General features: G+C 34.0%; 1 protein-coding gene and 1 long non-coding RNA gene across 5 annotated transcripts in view; one reads left to right on the top strand and one right to left on the bottom strand.

The window, feature by feature from the left end:
- Pcdh15 (protocadherin related 15) overlaps nt 1-27758 on the bottom strand; it is a 1622160-nt gene that overhangs the window by 931503 nt on the left and 662899 nt on the right. The window lies entirely within an intron of this gene.
- On the top strand, nt 397-27758 carry LOC106010557 (uncharacterized). Of its 4 annotated transcripts, XR_015440351.1 has the most exons (4): nt 397-3396; nt 10505-10842; nt 17083-17183; nt 19669-27758. It is a non-coding gene; the product is annotated as an uncharacterized LOC106010557 (long non-coding RNA). The 4 variants fall into 4 exon arrangements; XR_015440350.1 differs by lacking the exon at nt 19669-27758 and having other exon boundaries at nt 403-3396; nt 17083-17661; XR_001184318.3 differs by lacking the exon at nt 19669-27758 and having other exon boundaries at nt 406-1891; nt 3240-3396; nt 10505-17661.

Here is a 27758-nt window from a genome sequence, read left to right as displayed (position 1 = left end):
AACATCAGCTCTTGCCAGAATTTTCAGACTATTGTCCTGCCCAGGAGATTTTGGACTTGACAGTCCTGTAATGTGGGACTACAAAACCTTGTAATCTTAGAATTCTTGTAGCCCTGACTGCAATTAAATGTGAGCTAATGATTAAGAAGCTTGTTAGTTCTGGGAAGCTAGATAAAATTTGTAATAGATATAGTTTTAAAGGTAAATTACTCAACTCCTTGTTTGCCCAGGGATCAGATGGTCCTGGACCCACTATCAGTACGTGACAGTCGTGACCATCAGTACGTGACAGTCGACCACTAACCCTTGTTTCTTTTCTCTTAAAATCTACATGTTAACCTCCCCCTCAACCCCCTATAAAAACAGCCCCGGACTCTGAGCCAGTTGCTTCTCTAAGCTACTTTGCTTTGGGAGTGCCGTCTGGCCAGACTAATAAAGGTCTGTTTTACTTTCCAACTTGTCAGTTGTGTTCCTTCCCAGGTGTTCATCGCTGCAGTCAGCTCCTTGGAGCATTTGGTAAGGCCCTCGGTCTTACATTTTGGAGGCCCCAGCGAGATCCCCGGGCAGGAACCCCGGTTCAGCCGAGACTCTGTAGCAGGATCCAGCAGGAGACTCTCAGGCACAGACCTCAGAAAACCTCCAGAGGTAAGATTTTGTGGCCAGTTGCAACCGTTTGTTAAGTCAGGAGTGAGGTGGCTGACGAGCCAGGAAGCCTTCCCTGACCCCAAGGTCCCTGACGAGGAACAAGGGAAGATTTAGTTTCACTTTTGTTGTGGCGCCTGTTTGTCATTCCTTAGTGTCCTGTCCTTTGTGTGTTTAACCTTGTATTTCTTTCTAAACCATCAAGGGCAGAGATGGGAGGATCCTGCTTCAAGGTCACCCCATTAGACTGTTTTCTTACTCATTTTAAATTGGCTTTTTCCCCTGAACAGGAGGACGAATATGGGGTTAAATTTTCTCATGGAAAACTTCGCTCCCTGTGTCAATTGGAATGGCAGCTTTTGGAGTTGGATGGCCAGCAGAGGGCTCTTTTGACCCTAGCCTCTGTCGGGCTGTATGGAATAAGGTCACTGGTCACCCTAGTCATCCTGATCAATTTCCTTATATAAATATTTGGGTCCAGGCTTGTCAGGAGCCTCCGGTTTGGTTGCAGCGTTGTTCCCTGTGAACAAACACTCACATTCTGGTTATGGCCCCAAGAGAACCCCGAGAGGCCAAAGCCCAGGCTCCCAAGCCAGTGCTCTCACAAGATCCTGACCCCTTAGATCTTGTCATAAGACCTCCACCCTATGTGGAGCCATCCTCCTCCTCTGAAAAAGCCGGCCCTAAATCTCGAAACCCTTTCTACCCTCCCTTTCCCAAAGAGAAAAAGTCTCCAGATTCTGTAACCTCCCCTTCCCACACGTGAACTGGGGCCACTTATGGTCCCAGCGGGGCTCCCACTGAAGGGGCTGGTTCAGTTCCTCTTTTGCCTCTTCGGGAAATAGAATAGGGTCATTATTTCTATATTCCTTTCTCTACCAGTGACTTGTATAATTGGAAACATCAAAATCCCCCTTTTTTGGAAAAACCCCAGGCTTCGATCTCCCTCCTAGAATCTGTTTTTCATACCCATGACCCTACCTGGGATGATTGTCAACAACTTCTCCAAGCCCTTTTCACCTCTGAGGAGAGAGAAAGGATCCAAGGGCAAGCCATCAAGTCAGTGTTGGGAGGAACAGAGGGTCCACTTGATGAGCAACAACGAGCCGGTATTGAGGCACAACTTCCTTCCAACCATCCCCCATGGCAAGTTAATTCCTCAGGTGGGAGAGAAGCTCTCCAAAACTACCATCAGCATCTCCTAGCTGTCTTGAGGGGAGCCGCTTGAAAGCCTACCAACTTGAGCAAGGTAAGCGAAGTCCTTCAAGGGCCTGAGGAATCCCCTTCTGCCCTTCTGGAGCGTCTATTGGAAGCATACCATACGTATACTCCAATTGACCCAGATGCCCCTGCAAACTGACAGGCAATTAATTTGGCATTTGTTACTCAGTCGGCCCCAGATATTAGAAAGAAATTGCAGCGGATGGAAGGATTTGAGGGAGAAAATAGGGAAAAGTTGATGAGTGTGGCAATGAAGGTGTTTAATAATAGGGATCCTTTTGATGACAGAATGGCTAAAAAGATAAGAAAAGCAAATATTGCGGCCTTAGCAGATGGAGGTTTCATCCAAAAGGAATGCAGAGAAAGTAAAAAAGAGGATAAAAATAATGTACAGCCCTTGTTAGAGAAGGATCAATGCACGTACTGCAAAGAGAAGGGCTATTATAGAAGGGATTGTGAAAAGTTAAAAAGAAAGAGAGAGAAAGAGACTAAGAAAGAAAGAAATGGAGTTCTTCTGATAGATGAGGAAGATTGACGGGGCCGAGGCTCATGGCTGCTTGACCCTAATGAGCCTATGGTGACTTTGGAAATAGGGGGAACAGATGTCCAATTCCTTGTGGACACTGGCGCGGCCCATTCTGTCCTCCTTTCAAGACCCCCCTTGGAACCCTTTCTTCCCTAAAGTCCTCCATTACTGGGGCCACAGGAAAGTTGGCCTCTTATCCTTGGACCACTAAATGAACTATAAATCTGGGAAAAGGCAATGTTACTCATTCCTTCTTATTTATCCCTGAGTGCCCATACCCATTGCTGGGAAGAGATTTGCTACAAAAATTGGGGGCTGTTATTTCCTTTGAGTCTGAAGGAGGGACTTTTGAACTCAAGCCACCCTCTGCCATTATGGTAATGGTTCCCCTAGAAGATGAATTTAAATTTCTAAAGGAGGGCACAGAGCCTCCCGAACAGAAATGGGACTACCTTCAAAAAAAGTTTCCCTGGGTATGGGCTGAAACCAATCCACCTGGACTGGCCAAACACCATGCCCCGGTGGTGGTTCAATTGTTGGCCTCTGCCACCCCTGCCCAGGTGCAGTAGTACCCCCTTCAGCTGGAGGCCAAGGTAGGGATAGCCAAACACATCCACTGACTCCAGGAAGCTGGCATCCTGATCCCTTGCCAGTCAGCCTGGAATACACCCCTGCTTCCTGTGAGGAAGCCTGGCACCTCAGACTTCAGACCGGTACAAGATTTGCGGGAAGTAAACAGCCGGGTGGAGATCGTTCACCCAACAGTACCAAACCCTTATACTCTGTTGAGTCTCATCCCTCCCGGTCATGTGTGGTACTCAGTATTAGACCTCAAAGATGTGTTTTTCAGCCTGCCTCTAGCACCTGTGAGCCAGCCCCTCTTTGCCTTCGAATGGACTGATCCAGACACTGGAACTACTGAACAGCTGACATGGACCCGGCTGCCACAAGGATTCAAAAACTCCACCACTCTGTTTGGGGAAGCTCTCAGCAAAGATTTACAAGAGGTAAGAAAGGTGTTTCCCCAAACTACTATTCTTCAATATATAGATGACCTCCTGGTGGCGACGTCGACAGGTAAAGAATGCATTACAGCCACCGAGGGCCTCCTGGAAGCCCTCCAAGATTTGGGATATTGAGTGTCCTGGAAGAAAGCTCAACTCTTTCAGACCAAGGTAACCTACTTGGGCTATATTCTTGAAAAGGGAAAGAGGAGGCTGGCAGAATCAAGGGTATCTGCAATTCTCCAGATCCCAGAGCCGAGCTCAAAGAAACAGGTGCGAGAATTCCAAGGGGCAATTGGGTATTGCAGAATTTAGATTCCTGGCTTTGCTGAAATTGCCAAACCCCTGCATGAAGCCACTGTGGGAGGAAATACACCCCTCGAATGGACTGAGGCTTGCCAGCAGGCATTTCAATTGCTTAAGACTGCACTTGCATTGGCTCCAGCCCTGGCACTGCCAGACTTAAACAAGCCCTTTACCCTGTATGTGGCAGAGAAAAATGAGGTGGCTAAGAGAGTGATTACTCAGCTTTTGGGGCCATGGAAGCAGCCTGTGGCATACCTCTCAAAGAAGCTGTGAACCAGTGCCTAGAATTACTCTCTTTCTCTTGTCTGTCTATCCATCTGTCTGTCCTATTGACTCGACTTCTCTGGGGAAATGAATAAGACACAACACTGCCAACAATCTCATTCTCACCAACATGTACATACAATCCAACAGAATACTCCAAACAACATGCATATATCTCAAGTAAACCTCCCACAGGCACATTATTCTTTTGCTTATTTATCATCTTAATTTACTAAGAAAGAAGGAAGAAAAAGAGAAAGGAAAAAATCAAATTAGAAATAAAAAAGCTAGCCTAAGTTTTGTATAAAAGCATAAAATATCTCTGGAAGCCAAAATATTGCTGTGAAAGAAGAACCAACCCAGATGCACTGCATTTCTTGATTCAAAATTGTATTGCAAAGCTCAATAATCAAAATAATGTGCCACTGTCATAAAACAAAAACAAAGATCAGTAGATCAGAACACAGAGCCCAGAAATAAACACATGCATATTTTATGAACTAATATTTGACAGAAGCATGAAGATTACACAATGGTGAAGGGCTAATAAATGGTGTTGGGAGAACTGGACATATAAAACAGAATGTAGTTAGTCTCATACCATACACAGAAAGTAACACAAAATGAATTTAAAAATCAAGTGTAAGATTCCAAAACATAAAGTTCTTAAATTACTAATAGGAAAAAATATAGGAATATAGGCAAAAATTTTCATGACACTAGCCTGGACATTTATTAATAAATAAACTAAAATCACAGTATAAAAAAGATAAACAGCAGTACATTAAAATAAAAACCTTCTTGCAGTTGCAGAAACAAAAAACAAAATGAAAAATAAACTGTGGAATGGGGGAAAATATTTGCAAACCAAATATTTAATAGATCTTATTATCCAAAATATACATGAAATATATACAAGCCAATAACAAACAAACAATAGCCCTATCTAAAACTGGTAAGAACCCCAACTTTTTCTAGAAAGACATAAAAAATGGCAACAGATACATGAATAGGCACTCAGCATCACTAAGCATGAAGGAAATTCAATTGATAACCATAGTGAGATATCACTTCATATCCATTAGGATGGCTATAATCAAAAAGACAAATATTGGCAAAGGCATGTTGAAAAGCAAACACTTGTACATTGTTACCATAAGTATAAATTGGTACACCCATTATGAAAAGCAATGTAGATGTTCCTGAGAAATTAAACTAAAAATAGAACCACCATGTGATCCAGTAATTACACTTCTAGGTGTATATTCAGAGTAAATCAAATTGATATGCCAAAGAAATATCTCCATTCCCATGATCAATACAGCATTATTCACAATTGCTGCAATATGGAAAGAAAAATAAGTAGGCACTAATGGATGACTGGATGAAGAGGTTTTTAATCTACACACAGTATTATTCAGCCATGAAAAAGTAAACTGCCATTTGTAAAAATATTGATGAACCCTGAGGATATTATGCTCAATGAACTAAACCAAGAATACAAAAAAAATACTTTACAATCTTTTTACTTGTGGACTATTTTATTTTTCTATTCATTAAATTTATTGGTACATTTTCAGAATACATTATGATCACATTCATCATTGGAAATTTGTACCTATACATGATATATCTTGATTCTTGTTTTTTCCGGTTCCCTTTTCCTCCCTTCCACCCTTCCACTGGTCCCTATTTACAAAAGCATTTTTTTTCTGTTTCTCCTTCTTTTCTCATTTTTTTCTTTCCATTCTTTCCTTTCCCCCAACCCCTCTCTAGTCCCCTTTTCCCTTTGAACCTGTTATTCTTATTTCATAATATTATAAATTTTGGTACTCATGGGCTCTTAAAAAACTAAAAATCAAACTACAAAATTATAGTTGTGAGGCTCTAGTATGTAAGGAGGAGAGAGATTTTGGTCAAAGGATACAAGGTATATTTAAGATATATTTATAAGTTTTGATGATGTAATGTACACCATGATAATTATACTTACTAATTTGCATTCTTATTAATGTTTACTAAAAGGCTAGACTTAAATATTCTCACCATATGCACAAACAAAGTGGCAATAATGTAAATAATGGTGTGCTAATGACATTGATTGGGGCAAACATTTCACAATGTTTATGATTATGAAATCATCAAATTATATACCTTGAACACATAACATTTTTGTCAATTATACTTCTATAAAGCTGAAAAATATCAATACATTAAAAAAGTTATTTTAATTTAATAATATATTCTCAATTTTCATGTTAATCTTAACTGAAAAAATATTATGTGTAACTCATCAATTGTTTCACTTCTAGTTTGTTCTTTGCTTAAATAAAACCAAATAATATTTAATTATTTTAATTAAATATAGCATACATATTATGATTTATTTTAATAAGCACATTTGTCATTCTAATTAACCAGCTAAGAACTGTAGCTATTTCTTTTTCTGCTTGCATATATGTCTACAGACATCTCTAAATTGATAATTACTTGATGTAACCAATGTTTATTTTGATGTGATAGTACATTAATTTTGCTTTGCTTGACCTCATTTTAATGAGAATATATCATTTTTTATCAGAGGGGGAAGAGGGTCAATATTAAGAGAAAAAGTCACATCATGGATTGTAAAAAGCTTTAATTTTATCAAGAAACTTACTCTTTAGGTCTCTTTAGGTTACCATAAAATTCATAGTCTCTTTAGGTTACTATAAAATTCATGGACTTCCTTGGTAGTTTAAAATCAGTCAAGAAATGGAAAAGGGAATATGAACTTGAGTGTGTGTTTGTCATGAAGAAAGTATGCAAGAAAATAATGAGAATGATGTAATTAATAGAATTCTTTTAATTTTAAAATTCATTCCAACCAGATCTATACATATTATTTAAGCTACTAAATATTACCATACACTCTTTCTGCATGATGTAGTAGTCACCTTTAATTGCCAAGGATATGGTTCAAGACCCAGAATGTATTCTTCAAATTACAGTAGTAAGAATTGTATATATACTATTTTCCTTATGTATCCACATTTAATTAATTTATTAATTAGGTAAAGTAAGAGATTATTGACAACAATCATAAAAAGAACAATATAACAATATAATAAAAGTCATGTGAACATGCTTTCTCAAAATAATTAATTGAACTCCATTCATCCCACTTCTTAAGATGCTGTGAGATGATAAAATTTGTACATGATGAGATAAAGTAAGATGAAAATTTTGATATAGTATTATTCGGTATTCAGTTACTGGAACATGAACACTGATAACATGACAGTTGATCTGATAATCAGGACAGGTACAAAGTGACTAACAAGTGCATAGTGTATACAGTGGAATAAAAGATGCTGCACACCTTCCACAGACACAGGAGACAGTATTAGGATTTCATCCCATTACTCAAAATAAGACAGAATTTGAAATATGTGTTATTTCTTTTTGGACTTCAGTCATTGAAACTTCAGAAAATCATGTAGTTAAGGGGAGGATATTGTATATTTTGTCTAGGTGTCCTTCAAAACACTTCCTTTGATTCTAATAAGTCACACTTAAGAAGTTGTGACATGACACTTTTTTCATTTTTTAGCAATGATTTTTTGTTATCCAATTAAAATTCAAGATCTAGGAGAAAACTCTGTTATTAACTCCTATAAGAAATCATGTAACATTCTAATTTTTATGTGTATGTTATTAGGTTAGAAGATAGCTCTTTAGATTTGCAAGGTGAGCATGAACTATGAATAATATAAAGTACTGTAGGCAATCTAAAGCCAAGTTGATCTTAATATACTTGCGGACATTGCAGTTCTTAGCCTGATCACATCTCTAATCTAATTTATGTAACTACATCAGTGATTCTCATATTTACATGAGTGTATCATCAGTAAAATTAAATTTTATTTCATGTGATATCTAAAAAACATCACTGAGACACAGACTGAGACATCTTGGGATAAATATTTTTTTAAAATTTCTTTTCTTACATTGTGATCAGATAGTATAAAAATATTTCAAATTATTTACTAACAAATAATCTTCACCTGGAGAATTCTAGAGTAAATTGAGTTTGAAATAGGCAAACAAAAGGAAGGCAGACACTTTAAAACCACAAATATGTGTCATGGCATAAAACTGTAATAAAAGTTGATGATTGGAAAGAGAAACAAAGCATAGTAGAAATATGATGTATTACTATTTGTATAATCCTTAAAATTAAGGAATTCCAACATACCTTTCAAGTAGTTTTTGAAATGTGATACTGAAAGCACATATTTTCAGCAATATCTGAACAGTCCTAAAAAGTCAGTTTAAATAGACATTCCTTTTGTTCTTTTGCCTCATTAGGCTTCATGCATGCCAGTGATAACTGAACAAGTATAGCTGCCAATTGAAAAACTGGCAAGAGAGGTAATTGGCATCATTCTTAAGGGAGACAGATTTGAGCCAAACAAAGGTGGATTCTATATTAATATGTAAGCTAGACAGGAAGCCAAGTCTAATGCTGCCAGACCTTCAGGTCAGAGCATTAACTTTTCTTCCCCTAACATGCAAAAGCCAGAGTTGAATGCTTAGGTATGCATTAATAATTATAAAAGAACTTAATTGTGATTTATAGATGTCTGACAGGCTGACACTTGATCTTTACTTACTCATATCAGTTTAAAATTTTGTTTTATGTTTAGAGAGATATAACTCATATTGAAGGGTTTGTTTATAAACTTTATACACTAATAACTATTTAGCTTTTCTACATGTAAACCTTACTTTTGCTTGATCCTTTTATTTTAGCATTCCTACAAGAAAGAATTATTTTTCTTAAAATAATTGGAAGATTCTTAATACAACAAAAGTTATCAAATTAATCTGCTTTAATAAATGTAGTAAAATTACTGTATAAGCAGATGAAGTTTTAAAAAATTTTTCTGATGCATGTCATGTGAATCAGGGTTATAAGTCCCTAAATTAAAAATACATGTAAATTGAGGATAAACAACGAAAAATATGATTTAATTTATCTTGTCACTATAAAACTTGGAAATTATTTTCAAACAGAAGAGTATTTCCTAATATGACATAAACCTGTTTTATGTAACATTTTATACATGTTTCAGTGCCATTCCATAAAGATAAGAATGGCATAATTTACAAGAAAAAATAAGTCTACATATTTCACCACTTGTCACTAAAGAAAGTTAACACACCAGGAAGCCTGATGATATCCACACAGTCAATTTAATAAAGAATACATATGTAATGAACTAAATTTAGAGAAGAGTTGCTAGCAATATTGTTTTGAAGCTATAATTATACTGTCCTAACTTTATTTTCAATGAATTATGTGTGTGTGTGTGTGTGTACATGTGACTCTGTGTGTGTGTGAGAGAGAGAGAGAGAGAGAGAGGGAGAAAACTGACGATGGAGATTGAGATTAATTATTTGGGAGACATTCTGGAGCTCAAGGACATGATCAGAAACCAACTATTACATCATGATGCCCTCCATGCTTTTAAAACAGAAATGCACACTAGAGATACTATTCAGCATTTACACATGTGTTTCCTATTTATTTCACTTAAGAGTATAGAATAGTATCTCTAGTGTGAGAAACTGAAAGTGTAAATAAGGATGAAAATGATTAAAATGAATAATTGAATTTGAAATAGGAAAAGGTCTAAAGGTGGAGGGGTGGTGGGAGGGGAAGGGGAAAGGGAAGAAAAGAAAGGAAAAATTATGTGAAAGAAAAAAAAGTGGAAACAAAGTCTATGTAAATAGGGAAGGGTAGTGGGGTGAAGGGTGCACAGGTAATGGGGAAAAAAATAAGAACTAAGATACATCATGTTCAAGTACAAACACCCAATGATAAATGTGAATGTATTGCATACCTAAAATGTACCAATTAATATAAAAAAACCAGAAATGCAAGCATGTGCAATCATATTGCCTACATATTTGTTTTCCTTACTCTTGGCTTGGTGGAAGTATCTATGGCTACAGAAAAATTTTTCTGTATGTTTATGAAGAATATAGAACATTTCTAACATCCTTAGAGATATATATTCCCATTCATCAGTCAAAACAATTTGATTTTTGTTTGTATTTTTCTTTTCTTCTTCTTCTTCCTCTTCCTCTCCTCCTCCTCCTCCTCCTCCTCCTCCTCCTTCTTCTTTTGGAATTGTGATGGAATCCTGAGAATGCTGATCTATATCTCCTGTCATTTTTACTTTTATTTTCAGATAGGTTATTGCTAATTTGCTTAGGCTGGCCTCAAACTTACAGTCTACTTTCTTGTTGCTGGGACAAAATACTGGGTACCCATAAGTTTAAGAAGGAGAGGTTTAATTTGGCTCACAGTTTATAGTAGATGTTTCATGTTTAATAGGCTGGCTCCAAGAAAGGGTCTCATGGCAGAGAATGAGGGAAGTAAAAGCCAGATTCATAAAGTTTCATTGGGAACAAGTACTCTGTTTGAAATTGGACTACATGTCATGCATGTTACATACTGGCAAAATTTTTTCTGCATTTTTCCCATGTCCAGATGTTGCAGGAAACTAAGATTGATGGAAGAAGACTAACTAGCTGAAGGAGAAAATTTCAGCTGGAACAAGAAGAAAGATGCCTTGAGGGGTTCTCAGGAATCAGCAAGAAACCACTCATCACAGGTTCAAGGGTACAAAAGTATAAACCTTCATTTCAGAAAAAGCCCTTGACCTCCCTAGAGAAGGGCCATCTAGGGAATTTTTGTTCAGAATTCATTTTATTTTACTCAGTCATCCAGGAACTCAGAGGCCAATGAAGCCATGATTCAATGGGGCCTAGCTATTGATAGAGCTGGCAACAGACTTTGGAATTTTCCACATGATGGTTATTTTGCAGGTATGTGTAATGTAAGAGTTGTCAGGTCATGGGATCTTGAACCAATATTTCAGATATTTCAAAGGCAATATGCTCTTGAGATGAGAGTGTACAAATTTAGGGTAATAAACATTAGATTGGATACTCTAAGAATTCATTAATGCCAAGCACAAGGAACATTGGTTGAGAAAAATCACAGGCCATGAATGGAGCCACCCCATCAAGGTAATAGGGGTAGAGATGCCCAAGAACTCTGGAACTTACATACTACCACCATAATTTCCTGATATCAGATACAAAGCTACAGTATGTATTGTTTGCCTTGCTGGGTTTTGGTCTTGGTTAATCCAATTCTTTTCTGTGTCTATATTCCTTCCTTTTGTAATGGGAATATTTAACCTGTACCACAGTATGTTGGTAATATTTAATATTTTAAAAATTTTACAGAGCATCATAGCTAACAATATTCCTTGAGTTTCAGAAGAGACTTTGACTTAGACTCTTAAACAATGTTAGAATTACTGACATTGGGAAAGAGATTAATGTAGTTGAGTTAAACTCAGAATAGGTACATTATGTTAGGTGGAATTATCATGTACTTTCTGTAATAGAAATTTAAGTATACTTTAAGGATATGTATTCAACTGTAAAGTTAACAAGGGGTGGTATGTGACAATTCCATGGAATTTTCAACTTGATTGGGTCAAAAGCTACGTAGGGAACAAGCCTAAATTTATCTCAGTGGGTGACAGAGGCATGACTTTGGGTCTTTTATCTAGTTCTTGGCTCCTCACCTTTAATGTATAATTTATTGCAAAAGCAAAAATGACTAGAAATTGACCTGAAAAATATTTGAAATATTTAAAGACGTACATTTTAACCACTTCCAATACCCAAATTCCAGGAAAACTATTCAAATGAAAGTTTTTCTTTATCTAAAAAGATAAAGACAGCTTCCTTTTCACAGTATGAAAAATTAGGTTTTCCTTGGCATTTGCCCTCCCATAGCATGTCTGTTTTTCTCTTTTAAAAAATAAAAAAGCTGTAAGGAAATGAAAGCTGTGCATTGCTATATTGTCACCACAAATGAATTGAACTTGGCATGATCTCCTTCCACCTGTATCCAATTATTAAGCCAAGGTATTCTCTGCCAATATACTAACTATTATACATAACAGGTCTGTGAAGTGATTCCTGCCCAACCTGCCTACTTTTTCAGGAAAAAAAAGAAAAGGGAAAGAAGAATGTTATATAATTAAGAGACAGCAGAGTGAATGTGGGTAGTCAATTGAATTCTGGTCTGATCGAGTACTCAAAGTGCATAGTACCCACAGATTGTATTCATTATTATGTTATTATCCTTATTTATCCTATTCTACAACAAAATGTAATGTTGAGAAGATCATTTTATAATGTTTATTGTTTAGAATTCATGTCTTCAGCTCCAAATTAGTGAGTACCTACAAGAAGTCTTGTCATTGATCTATTAACTGCTTATTTCTTCCTCATTCATCATAGATAATATTAAAAATACAGACTTTGTTCTTCATGATTCAGAATTATGAGAGTAAATCAACTTCTTCACCTTCTGCTGTATCTTTTAATCTAAGTAATGCTATGATAAAAGACAGGAATCAAAATGTAGTCTTACATAATTTCTGCATTTAAAGTTCCTTTGATTTGTTTTTATGCATTAGAATATTAATATGTATTTTAATTGCCTTTAATTTAATGCATATTTCTATAATTATTTGAGATATAATTATTTCTATAAATATTTGAGATATTTTATTAATATCATTTTGCTCATTAAAATTAATCTTCTTTTTGTAGTTCGGTATCCCTCTTTGACTATAACCACATTATCACTGTCTTCCAAGTTCGTACTCCTCACCTAGAATCTAAGAAATAGATTGTGATTTACTTGGATATGAATTGAATAGCTAAGGTGTTTTCAACACTAAACAATACATGGTGCACCAGAAGAATTCTTCCTTCTGCTCCACAGTGAAACTGTGTTATATTTTATTTTTCAACAAAATAAATCTGACTTAAGCAAATAGTGGAGAGTGAATAGTATATTCTGGAATAAATGTTTTAAATGTATAACTTTATTATCAGTCACTGAACACACACATATACAAAAGTTAAAATTATTCAAAGAAAAGCAATGCAAGGGAAAAATGATAATAATATTCAAATATAATAGAACTCAACCAAAACAAAACTGAAAAGTACTTAAACATTTTTCCATTTAATTTAAAAAAAATCTCAGGCATTACCAAGACATCAGAAGATGTGATTTGTTTTAGAAAGATTTTCAAAACTAATATTGAACAAATAGTGGTCTGGAGAAAAAGTTCTAATTAACTAGTAGACTCTACATAGGCCAAATTTTTTTAAATTTCAATTTCAATATAGTCATGTAATGTGATAAAATATAATCTGAGAAATATATTATTAGGCAATTTCACTTGTGTGTATCGCAAAGTTCCACACAGAGTGCGAACTTGTAAGTGCAAACTGAAAAGGTATACGTCAATCATCTGTGATGGCCTCTTGATATTATCCAAATACCCAGTTAAACAGGAGATACATGAGGCTATCACTGGCATAGCAGCATACTGTTTTACAGTAAATTCTTTTATATAAGTAGGATTATGCTCTAAAGGATGAAAAGCACAGTATGTTATGATAAGTACCTAAAACAGTAACAGTCATTTATCACACTATTGAGTGCTGTGTATTATACATAGTTGTATGTGCTTCTTCTGGAAACATACCCTTCTCTTCTTTGATCTCAGTGACTCTTCCTACCCAACCCACTGATGAGCTCCAGCCTAGTCTCTATCTACATCTCTTCCTATAGTTTTAAACACAATTTATATATGGATTCTTTCCAGATTCCAGCCTCTAACTCTGATCTCTCCCCTTCCTCTCCTCCACCCCTATCCCTTTGAAACTATTCTTTGTATTTCAAATTATCAATTATTCATTTTAATCATGTTAATCCTTAATTACACTTTCAGTTTCTCACACTAGATAAACTATTCAGTATTTACATGTGTGTCCTATTTATTTCACTTAAGAGGATGGCCTCAATATACCTCCATTTTAAATGTCTCTAGTTCCTCATTCTTTATGGCTAAGTAGTACTCCGTTTTATAAAAATAACACGTTTTCTTTATCCAGTCTCCATTTGATGGGCACTTGGGCTGTTTCCAAGCTTTAGCTATTACAAATTGTGTCGCTATAAACATAGGTGCACATATATCACTTCTTGTGTGAGTCTTTTAATTATTTTGGGAAGATAACCAGCAGGGGAATAGCTGGGTTGAAAGGGACCTCCAAGCCTGGTTCTTTGAGGTATCTCCATACTGATTTCCACAGTGGTTGCACTAGTTTTCATTCCCACCAAGAATGGAGAAGGGTTCCTTTCTCCCCACACCCCTGCCAGAATTTATTTATTGGATGATTTCTTTATAACAGTTATTCTTTCTGGGGTGAGGTAGAATCTCAGTGTTGTTTTAATCTGCATCTCTCTAATGACCAGTGATGTTAAACATTTTTTCGTATATTTATTTGCTGCTTTTACTTCTTTGTCTGAGAAATGTCTGTTTATTTCAGATGCCCATTTTTCAATTGGGTCTTTGAATTTGAGGGGTCTGATTTTTTTCAGTTCTCTACATATTCTAGATAGTAGTCCTTTGTCTGAGGTACGATGCTGAAAATTTTTTCCCAGATTGTAGGTTGTCTCTTAACTCTGTTGGTGGTTCTCTTGCAGTGCAGAAGCTTTTAAATTAGATGAGATCCTAGGTGTTGATTCTTTGTGCTAGTTCCCATGCTGCTGAGGTTTTGTTCATAAAGTCTTTTTCTATGCCCATGTCTTTACGAGTTCTACCTAACTTATCTCCAGCAAATTTAATGTTTCTGTCTTAATATTTAGATCTTTAATCTACTTTGATCTTAGTTTAGTGCACGGAAGACTATTAATCCATGGTAGAATGTTAATCCACGACATACCACTATATAATGGTCAAAACCATATACTATATATGATACAATACAAACCCTGATGCCAATTTTATTATTAATAAGTTGTTTGTAATACTAATGTACCTGCATAATTCTTAAATGTCATATGCATTTATTTCTTACAATTTCAGCAAGCTTAGATGAAACTGAAACACCAAGGCTAATTTTGCAGGGAAAGCTAACAGATTTTTTCCTTAGAAGTGACTATCAGAATTCAAAAACGTTATTAGAATCTAACAAGTGAAAACTAAATAGACCGAAAAAATGTGAGAAAATTCTGGATTAAAATTTTAACAATCCGTATAACACTGATGTGACCAGACCATGAACTTTGTGCTGCCCTATGTATCATAATGTGTTGCTATCTGATAAATATTTTAAAAATAAAACCAACCTTTGTCCAGTGAAATTATTTTTATCAAACTACATGTCTTTTCATTGCTTCATAATATATAATTTAAAGATTTTGACTAAGAAGATCAATGAAAGTTATAATAAATCAATAAATTTTAGCTTCTTTTAATAAAAACAACTGTACTGGATTTTTGCCCAGCTTGGTCATTATCAAGCTGTTAAATCTTCACAGAATCTTAACTGTTTGAGTCATCTTTTTAAAGAAATGATGGCTTAATTATCTTACTTGCTTTCTTTTTATGTTGCCCAAATTCTCTCCAAGTCACTTGGCTGTTACTCTGTTCCTTTGTGACTAAATGGGAAGATTTAATTTGGGCCATTAGCAGTATCCTATACACCTACCACTAAATTGTCACATGTCTCCAAGTGGTTCTGCCCTTTCTCTATTCAGCTACTTTCCAAAAACTAGAGCTGTTTTAGCTGGACCTTTGATTCATTGGCTGTCCTTACCACAGTGAAAGTAAAACTCACTTTGTGTTAATTTCTTATATCTTTGACATCCATAATTACTAAAGGATTCTAGGGTACATTGTGATATGATTTGTGTTAGGTAAAATTAAAAGTAGGATTAAGAAAAGTATCAAATTTTGAGATATAGTAAAAAACTATTCCCAAAGATTATTGGATAACTAGATTAAAAATTAAGTAAAAAATTGCTCAGACATTTCAAAATTTACCGTTTCCTAAAATGCATTTTAATTATTTAAAAATGCGAAGCAACTCATATGACTCAAGATGTTTTTAATTACATTTAACAATACCTACCAATTTTGCTGACAAAAGATTACTTACTCCATTTAACAACATTTACATTAATATTCTACTTATAGAATAATAATCATAAAATGATTTAATTCTCTTATGCATATGTTTAATAAGTTGGAACATGTATTTCAACATAAGATTGACACCTCAAATCTAATATATTCATTACAAATATAAAGTTAAACAGGCTCCAACAGAGCCATATCAAATTGAAGTGCCAAAATTTTGGTTACACCCTGCTAAAAGTGCAAAATCAAGTCAGGGATGGTGATCAATGATTTGCAAAATTATAATATAAATGGTTACATGTAGATTGCAGTTGTGATATTCAAAAACTTTGACAAATGTGTAAGTGTCTAAAAAAGTCTATATCAAATGAAATGCTAAAATGTTAATTTCTAACAAAGAGCAACTGGAATATATTGCCTTGGTAGCTAAATGTGGAAAATTATAGTATGAAGGGATAAGATAATCATTGAATGTTGAAGAAAGTAAGAAAAACACCATCGAAATTATTATCCAAGAAACTGTGATTACTATCTTATATATCAATTGTAAGTACAATCTCATGACAAAATAATATAAAATTAAGTAGAAAATATTCTATAAACACTAAAAATCAGGCAAGGGAAATGAATATTTAAAGTGACAAGAATAATATCATGATGATATTTTACTATTAGTTAGTATCTGTGATGAGTGAAGTTGATATGCTGCTTGAGAAATTCGCAAAATAATCCTTGGGATAACCACCAAAACCATAAAAAACAGATGATAGAAACTGTCTTTATAGGTCATTTAATAATCATCAATATAAACTTTCTTTTATGATATGCTGAAATTTTTATTAGCGATTATGAAATACATTTTTATTATTATAATTTGTATATTTTAAATCAACACATTTTGGGAGAAATTGGCAAATTTTCCCCCCATTGGCCTGCTTTCAATGGGAATTAATCCTTCCTTTTTCCCACAGTATAACGAGTTTAAATACTTACATTGCTACTAATCAAGGTGGTAATAGAGTTTTTCCTTTTCTCTAAGGTTATATTAGCAGATATAGCAAAACAAGCACCATAAACTGGCAGTCATAAATGACATAGACAAATCACTAAATTCCTTTTAGTTTCTGGATAGGTCACAAGGTAAGAATTAAAAGACAAAACATTTGTATTAAATCTATTCTTGTTAATGGTTTAGCTTTTACTGATTATTTATCATAAGGAAATTTTTAGCAACTAATTGACATGATGATGACTTGCCCCTCCTGGACTTGGACCTTGCTGGAATAGGACAAAAACATAAAGAGATTCCTGCACTGTAAGGTAAAGTGTCTCATTGCGTGGATATGAGAATATAGAGGAGGTAAAATTAGCCCAGGTAAGACACTAATGTTATAAGAATGGGTTCCCAGAGAAAATATTTCCTTGGCTTACTACTAAAAATTGCCAAAAAAATAACAACAAAAAACCTGTGTGATAAAATTTTTCAAACAAGTTTTTAAAAGTTGTATTTATTAGGGCCGGGGATTTAGCTCAGTGGTTTTGCCGCCTGCTGCGCAAGGGCAAGGACCCGAGTTCAATCCCCAGTACCAAAAAAAAAAAAAAAAAAAAAGTGACAAAAGTTGTATTTATTTCAAGCAAAGTAGTATACAGACACATAATAATCTTAAGGTGCTAGTATAATAAAAGAATTATCAATAACTGCTCCCATTATAAAGAAAAAGAAACTGGCTGGGGATTCTGGGGATTTAGCTCAGTGGTTCTGCTGCCTGCCTCACAAGCGCAAGGTCCCAAGTTAGATACCCAATGAAAAAAAAAAAAAAAAAGAAAAAGAAACTGACAATTTGAACCCAATTAAATTTGACATCCTAACCCATTCTACTTTCTGAGAGAAGAATGAATCCTTTTTTGAGCAGAAAGCAATGATTAGGATTTTTTTTTTCTTTCTCAGTGCCATGGATTTAACTCAGGACCTCGCACTTGCCAGGCAGGCACAGCACCACTGAGCTACATCACAGGCCCTAATTAGTGTTTTTAAAAGTATACTTTAGTCTTGTTACAGCAACTAAGTAATAAAGAAAAAAAGACCGTCTCCTTTGTTTCATTGGCCTTTACTATAAACAAGAATTTGTGTAAAACATCAAGGGGCCAGTTTCTTTAGATTTCATAATTGGAAAATAGATGAAGAGCTTTGAAGCTCCAGTTCTTTTCAGCATTGGACCAGTGAAACGAGATGGCTCTGAAGCTCCTAATGGAGAAGTGGCAAATGAGGTTATCTAACAAGAGTGGAAACAGCTGAAGCAAACATGGCTCCCAAGAGATTCACTACATTGATCTCCCTGGACCTAGAGCTCTGGGAACTGAATTTCCTAGCTTCACCAGCTTTTGTATCTTAAAAATCAGCCAGTCTCCTAACCACTATTTATTTTTAAAAATTGGTATAGAGCATTTTAAACAACTGGCCAGCAGACAAACTTTGGTGAGTTGTCATCTGAAAATATACAACCAATCCCTTAATATTAATAATTCAACAACTCAATCTTAATATTTTAATGCATTATTTTTCATTCAATTTTTTTTTAAATCTCCATTACTGGTTAATATACATGTTGATTTTACTTGAATTGTTTTGTTGGTTCTTTAAAAAAAGACATGTTGAATCTGTTCAAACAAACTCATGAATCTCACTGGCCAAATTCATATACTAATTTTGAAAATAAAAGTCCAAAATACCTTGTTTGTACTCCTAAAATTTAAAAATCTATGAGAAATCAAAAGGTGTTTTTTTCATCCAGACCGATTTGTGCTTGGCAACAAATTATGAACAGAATAGACATGTTTGCTGCAAAAATATTAATATGTTCGATGTGAAATATGTGTCCTGAATCCCCCAGAAATATTACATAATTTAATGTATATGTATTAAATTACCTATGTAAATGCTTTAAATCCAAATTTTGAAGCATATCTGCAGCAAGTGTTTAGGATCAGAGTCTGGACTTGTACCATGTCACATACTACTTCAAAACAAAATTTATCATTTTATTCTATTACCAAAAGTTTTCTTAAACGTCCTGAAGCACAGTGAGTTCAGTTAAGTATCCTGTCCGGAGCATACTTAGATTTTTGAGACTAATTGAAATGAAATACGACAAACACTGGTATATATAAATCTTCTATTGCAAATATTAGCCCTGAATTGACTGCTTCAGTAAGAGATATACAAAATAATTTAAAACTTTATTCCAGTAATGAATCTTCACCTCTGAAAAATATCCTCAACCCAGACAGGTCTGAAACATTGATATAAAAAATTTAACCAAGGATTCTTGGTCTTTTCCCTACACTTACTATATAGCTGTCATTGGCTACATTAACTTACATACTTCTCAGTGTCAGAATTAATCTATGGCTCGTGGAAGAACAGACCTGAACCATGAATACAGTTGATGTACATATATTAAAATCAACTAATGTTTAGTTCTTAGAAAAAAGCATATTATCCCACTATTAGAGTACTTCTTAGAGATGAACTGCTTCTGCTTCAAGAATTGAACTTTGTCAATAAGGGTACCATTCATTTTTTTGTTTTCTTGTTTGTTTTGTTTTGTTTCATTTTGTTTTCCAGAATGGGGCAGTTAAGATGAACACACTCATCTGTATTCATTGTTATTTGGAGGATTTGTGGCAAAAAGGACTTCTGACATCAACACTTTTCATAAGAAAAGAAAAACCTCGCCATGCTTCTAACCTAGGAAACAGTGAAAGAGCCCTATACCACCACCTTAGAATGGCATACAAGAATGTTTGCATAGGGCTTAACCAAAATTTCATCTCTGTTAAATTAATAAAAAGAAGGAAGGAAGAAGAGTCACAGAGAGAGAGAGAAAAGTAGAGAATAAGTAAAGAGGGAGGGAGAGATGGAGGAAGGAAGGAAGGAAGGAAGGAAGGAAGGAAGGAAGGAAGGAAGGAAGGAAGGAAAGGAAGGAAGGCAAAATTATGACAAAGATACCCCAAAGATTCATATCTAAATGGAACTTTATGTAGTTTCAAAATATTTAAACTATGATAATGACAATTCTAGAAATGCCTGTCTGAGCTCCTAGCTGCTTTAATAGTCAAGCCTTAGGTAATCCTACTGTCTGTCCACTGACATTTGACAACCTGCTTGTTTTTCATTTTTATCCCTAACAAATCTACATTATTTTGATTTCAAAATTCCAATTCCAAATGCTAAGCCTGATAACAATTATATCGAAGACCCAACTTATATTCCTATGTATATTCTTACAAATACTACAATATTTAAAAGTGGTGTGTTTGGACTTTGGTGATGTGTCATGACCTCTAGGTATTTCCATCATGTGAATAATCAAACAACAACACAAGAAATTCTTACCAAGGATAAGAACTGCTGTGGCAGATCCTGGACTGTATCATAATGGTTTCAAATGGCATATTCTCTTCAAAAGTCTTGTTCTAATGCTGACAGTTCCCTTCTTATCATGGAATCTTAAGTAAGTGCTGACACGAACCTCTGTAGACTTTACCAGGAGAGTGTTCACAGAATAAATCTGCAGATCTGAAGCACACATTTTCTGTTCAGTGCTCATCACACACTCATTGACTCTGTACTGTGGGTTCTGTGGACAGAGTTCACCTCTATATTTTTATCAGTTACATTAGCATCCGTCAAATAAGCACTCAAATATTTGCTAAATAACAAAGAAGTTAAAAGACCATTTTGAGAATCATATACTACTAAAATTAAGTTAAATAATAGAAGCCAATTCATGCACTGAATTTCAGGGAGAAAGGAATATTTAATTAATCTCCTTACCCTCTAATAATTACCATTTTACCTTCAACTTAAATGTGATCAATATTTTAATTTCCACATATGAATAAGATTATATAGTATTTGTCATTCAATGCCTAGCTCATTGCATGTAACACAATGATCTTCATTTCCATCCATATTTATGCAAATTACAGAATATCATTTTTGTGACTGAAAAACATTTTACTGTATAAATGTACCATATTTTCTTTATCTGTTCATCAGCTGATGGACATTTCGTTGTTTTCCATTTCTTGGTTATTGAGAATAGTGTTGCAAAGAAAATGGAAGAATGGGTATCTCAGATTTACTTTGTATATACACCCAATAGTGGGTTGTTAGATCATGTGGTAGTTTTGTTTCTAAGATTTTCAAGGACATACATACCATTTTCCATATTGACTCTACTAATATATATTTACATCAATAGTGTACAAAAGCTCCCTTTATCCAACATTGTTTTCTTCATTCTTTCTTTCTCACAATAGACTTTAGTATTGTGGTAAAATGATGTCTTATTGTAATTTGCATTTGCATTTCCCTGACAATTAGTGATGTTAAGCATTTTTTGTATGTTTGTTGGGCATTTGCTTGCTTTTTTGGAGAAATAAAATATTTCTCCTTTCTAAATGAAACTTTGCATAATTTTCACTAGTATCTGTTCATTTTCTTCCTCTGCCCCAACCCTTGTAACCACTATTATAATGTCTAGTTATATGCTGGCTGATTTTAGATTTAAAACATAAGTGAGATTGTGTGATACTCATCTTTCTGTGCGTAGGTTATTATCCATATTGCTCTAAATGATAGTATTTTCTTCCACTTAAGAATGAATAATATCATACTGTGTACACATACTACATTATCTTTAGCCATTTATCTGTTGATAGACATAAGTTCATTTCATATCTTGATTAATGTGAATAATGCTACTCGATCTTATAGCTGGCATGAAATTATCTTAAACCCATTATCTGTCCCTTTCTTTTGTACCACAATTGATAGATTTGGGAATGGCTCTGGTAATGACCAATGAATTGCAATCATTTTTCTAAATTCCAGTGCATTTTTGCACCTTACTTTTTGTTGTTCTGTAAGACTCCAGTTCTCGTGATTACATGGGAGCTGTTCCCTTAGTCAGAACAGGACAGAGATGTCAAGAGTTGATAAAACAATGATATATATGTATTATTTACCTTGTTATTATTTTGTTTTATGAGTCTTTAAGTTTTTGTAATAGAAATTTTACCATACCTAGTTTAACTTTCTAACCTTTTCTGATAAAATATCATATATACATGCATATGTATTTATGAGTAAATATATATTTTCCAATGGAAGATAGCATGGATATGATGAATTATATATTATTCTAAATATTTTAGTTTCAGTACTGTACTCAAAACCAATAACTAATGAGAAACCATACTTACACTTAATAAGAAAAAAATGAAAGAATCATAATGGGATAATTTGTCTCTTAGGATTCTGTTCTTAGTTTTTAAAAGATGTACATGTAAGTTTATGTATTAATTAATACAAACACAATAGTTAAATCCGTAGAGGCAAAAGCTAGGAATGTGGCACTATTTCTGAGAAAAAATATTTTAGTATTATCTTCTGGCTATGTCTCAACTGAATTCATGTCACCACATTTTCTTTTATGGCTTTCCTTTGCCTTCTCATTTTTCTTTCGTGGGAAAAAATAAGAAGGTACTTCTGTTTGCAAAGACATCTTAATAACTCTCATTTATGTATCTTACTTCCCCCAAATTAATATCTATAAATCCCAAATATAACTGGTAATAGTTCTTTTCCATTACAATGAGCATAATGCTTTCATATTTGGCCTTCTAAACCACAATTTTAATATCCTCTTTCTCCTTTTCATTCCGTGTGTATACTTGTGCCTGGAGATAATATTTAAATTGCTTCTTCTATGACTCTGTTTTGTGAAAAAATTTTTCTTTTCAAAAATTGTCTGCCTTCTCTCAAATTTTTTATTCAAAAGCATTTTATATTATTCATGACTTTAACTGAAGAATAATTGGCCAAATTCCAACATATAGCTTTGCAGTTCACATCCCTCCACTAACATTTTACTTTTCAATCAACCCATTTTATATGTTCAATCAAATATAGAAAAGTGAAAAATTTTGAGCAATAACTGTCCCTCATGTACTTTGGATGTAGGTATATCCATTATACTGAGAAAATTTAAGAAATGAAATATTAGAAAGGTTAAGTAATTTATTCAAATTCACATAACCAAGAAATGCACAATGCTGAGTATGGTAATTAGACAGCTATAATGTTATTCATATTTTTCTCTCATTTTAACCTGAAGGTCTCATTTTTTTTTTCTGTTGTGACAAATGTGACCTTCCATCCTTATTCTAAAATAGTTATAATCTTCAGCATACATTGTCATTAATCCATGCATTTTATAGAATATGACATCTCAGAATTATTACATGACTTTGTCAATGATCTAATGAGATCAGGGCAGATATAGCTTGCTTCTTGACCTGTGTTAGACAATATACATTTACTTTTTTAATATTTTTTACTTTTCTCTTTTCCACTCAAAATTCAAAATGGATTTTCTCAACTTTATCTAATATCTCCTCTTTGTGGGCAGACTCTGAACATGATGATTCACATGAACTTTCGAGGTAATTGAATGTCCTGAGTATTTTATCAAATGAATGATGATTAAAGTAATTCTCCCTAATATTTTCCATATTGAATTTATTTATCAACCCCAAATAAACATGCTTTTATTGAATGTTACTTTTTAAGAACTATGTTCCAATTGTTACTACAAATTAATTGGGACTTGAGGCCTTTCTTCCAGAAAACAAGGACTTGATTCTCAGGCCTATATTAGGTCCTGAAACTTAATGCCTTGTATTTGTACCTTCTGAAAATTATTTCAGTGAAAATATATTAGTAATCAGAACTTCTGGTCCAGATGGGAATTCTTCCATTTGCAAAATATGTTTGCATGGAACTATTTGAATATTTTATTTTCTAGTGCCCTTTCCATACAATTGAAGCTAGAATTTCTCTTTTGATAAAAGAACAAAAAAAGAACATGCTGTTTGTAAATTGATATTTAGTAACTAGTGATAAGCTTGAAATACTAGGGAATATATTATAAGCCTAATCCTAGGTAGTCTTATGAAAATGTATCTCTTTCCAGGGATTTAGCTCAGAGGTTCTGTTGCCTGCCTTGCAAGGGTTCAATCCCTGGTACCAAAAAAAAAAAAAAAGTGAAAATTTATCTCTTAATTATTTTTTGAACCTTTATTCACATTGGTTTTCAGGATATTTTAAGGATATTATATTTTTTTCTCTTTTACAGAGCTGTTTCATATTTGGTGGCTACCTTATGTTGTTGTTGAGGCTTAATTCATAAGAGGCTGCATTATTTTGATAAGGCTTCTTACAGCTATGGCTGATGTTTTGCTCTAGTCTTCCAAGAGAAGCCATTTTATTTTTAGTCACTTCTAAAGTCATGTGCTCACTAACTTTGGGGACTGTTTGCATGTGAGTGCAGATACAAATTAAAACCCAAGCTGACCTCGTCCCATGGCACCCCATGAATGTTGACAATGGAAGGAATAACTTGTCTGTAGTATAGTGTCACTTCTGGACTGAAAAGCTGGGGAAGAAACTTAATTTTCTTTGCATAGATTAGAAAAACTTAAAATGCTAAATGTGCTGAAGTCTTAATTGGTCTCAGCAGGTGAAGTGAGCTGATAGTGTTAATTCAGATTTAAGAAATTATCTGAATCTTGGTTGGTGTAGATTTACAATCTACATGCATTATTAGTAAAACAGATAGCTTTTACAGTTCCATGTGTGTACATGAGCTTCCCCAGGCCCTCCTACATCCATTAGTTACTGAACTTTGTAAACTGGCATTGTAACATTACAACAATGTTTTGTTGCACCAATTTTATAAACTTTATAGTGCAATACTTGTTACTTCTCTGAGGCAAACCAAAGGTATATTTCTCAAGGCTTTTGCTGCCTTCTTTAGAAGGATTTGATGGATCTTTTATACATTTGTAATAGATAAAAATTAACCAGATTACAAATCCTTTGAAAATATTAAACCATGTACCAACCTTTTGGTGAAATTGTGTAGGATGTTAAATTGCATTCTATTAACCAATATGAGTGTATTTTTGTAAGCAAAGTTATGTTGAAATAACGTTGTGAAAAACATGAAAAAAAAAGAACTATGTTCCAGTAGTTTTATCCAGGTTTGATCAATCTTAATTATGTTTTAATGTTTATTGAGAATTCATTGCTTTCCTCCTTGTTGATGTAAAGAAAAATCACTGAAATATGAAAAACTATGTCATGAAACTTGAAATACTGGAAGGTATGGATAAATTTATGGATACAAGTAACATGCAAAAAGTGAACCAGGACATCATAAAAAATAACGGTAGAAACCAAACACAAGTAATGAAATTGAATCAAAATTTAAAAGTCCCCAGAAAAGAAATAGTTTCACTTCTAAATTTTACAAAATTTGTAATGAAGAAAAACACCAATGCATGTCAAACTATTCCAAAATTCAAGAGAACACGTCCAAATTCAATTCATAAGGCCAGAATTTCCCTACACACACACACGCGCACACACACACAGAGAGATAAAGATGAAAGAAAGAAAGAAAGAAAGAAAGGTATAGACCAACGTCCTGAAAATATAAATGGAAACTTTCTCAACAACATACTAGCAAACTGAATCCAATAACACATCCTAAAGATTTTACACCATGATCTAGTGTGATTTATTCCAAGGATACAAAGATGGTTTTCAACATACCCCAATCAATAGTCATAATAGATCACATCAATAAAAAGAAAGACAAAAATATATAATCATTTTAATAGATACAGAAAAAAGCATTTGTTTCAACATCACTTCATGATGAAAAATAACCTTAGCAATTTAAGTATGTGTATAATTATAACTCAAAACAGTAAAACTTATATATGACAAACTCACAGTTAATGCCATACTACATGGGAAAAAGTTGACATCATTTCCTCTAAGCTCAGAAACAACACAAGGACATCTAGCTTCATCATTCTTATTCAACATTGTGTTAAAATACTTAGGCTTAGGCCTGGGATTTAGCACAGTGGCACCATGCCTGGCTTGTAAGCTCAAGGTAGTGAGATTGATCGCCATTAACCCCCCCTCCACACACAGAAAAACACCTTAAGCCATGAAATTAACAGACAGAAATGAAGAGCATACAAATAAGAAGAGAGAATATCAAATTATCCCACCTTTCAGGTGACCTACTTTAATTGGAACAACTTAAAGACATCAATGAAAAAAACCTATTGGAATCATAAATTAATTCAGTGAAGTTGCAGAATGCAAAATCAACATACAACATAAGTAGCATTTCTACACATCAATATCAAACTTGCTGAGAAAAAGAGAAAACAACCCAATTCACAGCACTTACAAATGATTAACAATAACTCCTAGGAAAACATTTAATCAAAGAAATAAATGATATGTACAAGAAAATTATAAAACATAGATGAAAGAAATTGAAGATAACACACAAACACAAAAATATGGATAGATCTCCCAGGTTTATGGATTGGAGAACTTAATTAACTTTATTTTTAAAATGTCCATACTACCCAAAGTATTTTGCCTTTTATCTGGAGTATTCTTCACAGACATAGAAAAAACAAAATTCTAAAACTCAAATACAACCACAAAAAAGAAAAAAAAATACTAAAGCTGAAAGTCTCATACCTGACCTTAAAACATACTACAAAACTGTAAGTAACAAAAACAGCAATGTACTAGTATGAAAATGGACAATGAGACCAAGAGAAGAAATAGAAAACCCAGAAATAAGCCCATACATTTTCAGCCAATTGACAAAGATGCCCATAAGACACATAGGGAAAAAAATCTACCTTTTCAATATCTGTTGCTAGGAAACCTGGATATCCATATGTAGAAGAATGAAAGTAATTACACCCTACTTGTCCCATGTATGAAAATAAAATGGATCAAAGCCCTAGTTTTATGTCCTAAAACAATGAAATTACAAGGAGACAAAAGAGAAACACATTAGTACAGGGAAGGGACTTTTAGATAAGACACCAGAAGCATAACAAACAACAACAACAAGAAGCCAAGTGGATTACACCAAACTAAAATGTTGCTGTACAGCAAGTGAAACAGAGTAGAAAACTTGTGAAATTGAGGAAGTATTGATATACTATTTATCTGCCAACAAAGTTGATACACAGAATATTCAAGGAAATAAAAAAGCTAAACAACAAAAGCAGTAATAAAATCTGATTTTAAAACATTGGGTAAATGATATGAATAGAACTTCCTCAAAAGAAGATATACTAATGGCCAAAAATTATGTGAAAAAATGTTCAACATTACTAATCTTCAGGAAAATACAAATCAAAACCACAATGTGATATCCCTCACTCCAGTTGAAATAGTTATAATCAAAAAGGAAAAATAAGTTACAAAGACTGACAAGGGTGTGGGGAAAAGGCAACTCATACACAGCTGTGGGATGTAAATGACTGTACCCATCATGGAGAATATTATTGAGGTTCCTCAAAACACTGAAAGTAGAACTAACATGTAAGACAAGTAACCTACTAATGAGTATATATCTCAAGGAAATAAGATCAGTTTTACAAATAGATATCTTCACTCCCATGTCTACTCTAGAACTACTCACCTTATCCAAGATAAGGAGTCCACTGAGATATCCATCTATGAATAAAGAAAATGTGGTACATTCACACAGTGAGATATAATTCAACCATCAAAAAGAATGAAATATTGTCGCT

This window comes from Heterocephalus glaber, unplaced genomic scaffold, assembly GCF_053883595.1.
Source record: "Heterocephalus glaber isolate CG9 unplaced genomic scaffold, H.glaber_assembly_v1.0 deba00001497, whole genome shotgun sequence".
In the NCBI taxonomy this organism is placed as follows: domain Eukaryota; kingdom Metazoa; phylum Chordata; class Mammalia; order Rodentia; family Bathyergidae; genus Heterocephalus; species Heterocephalus glaber.
The sequence above is the reverse complement of the archived record's forward strand: the minus strand, read 5'-3'. Positions and strand labels throughout refer to the sequence as shown.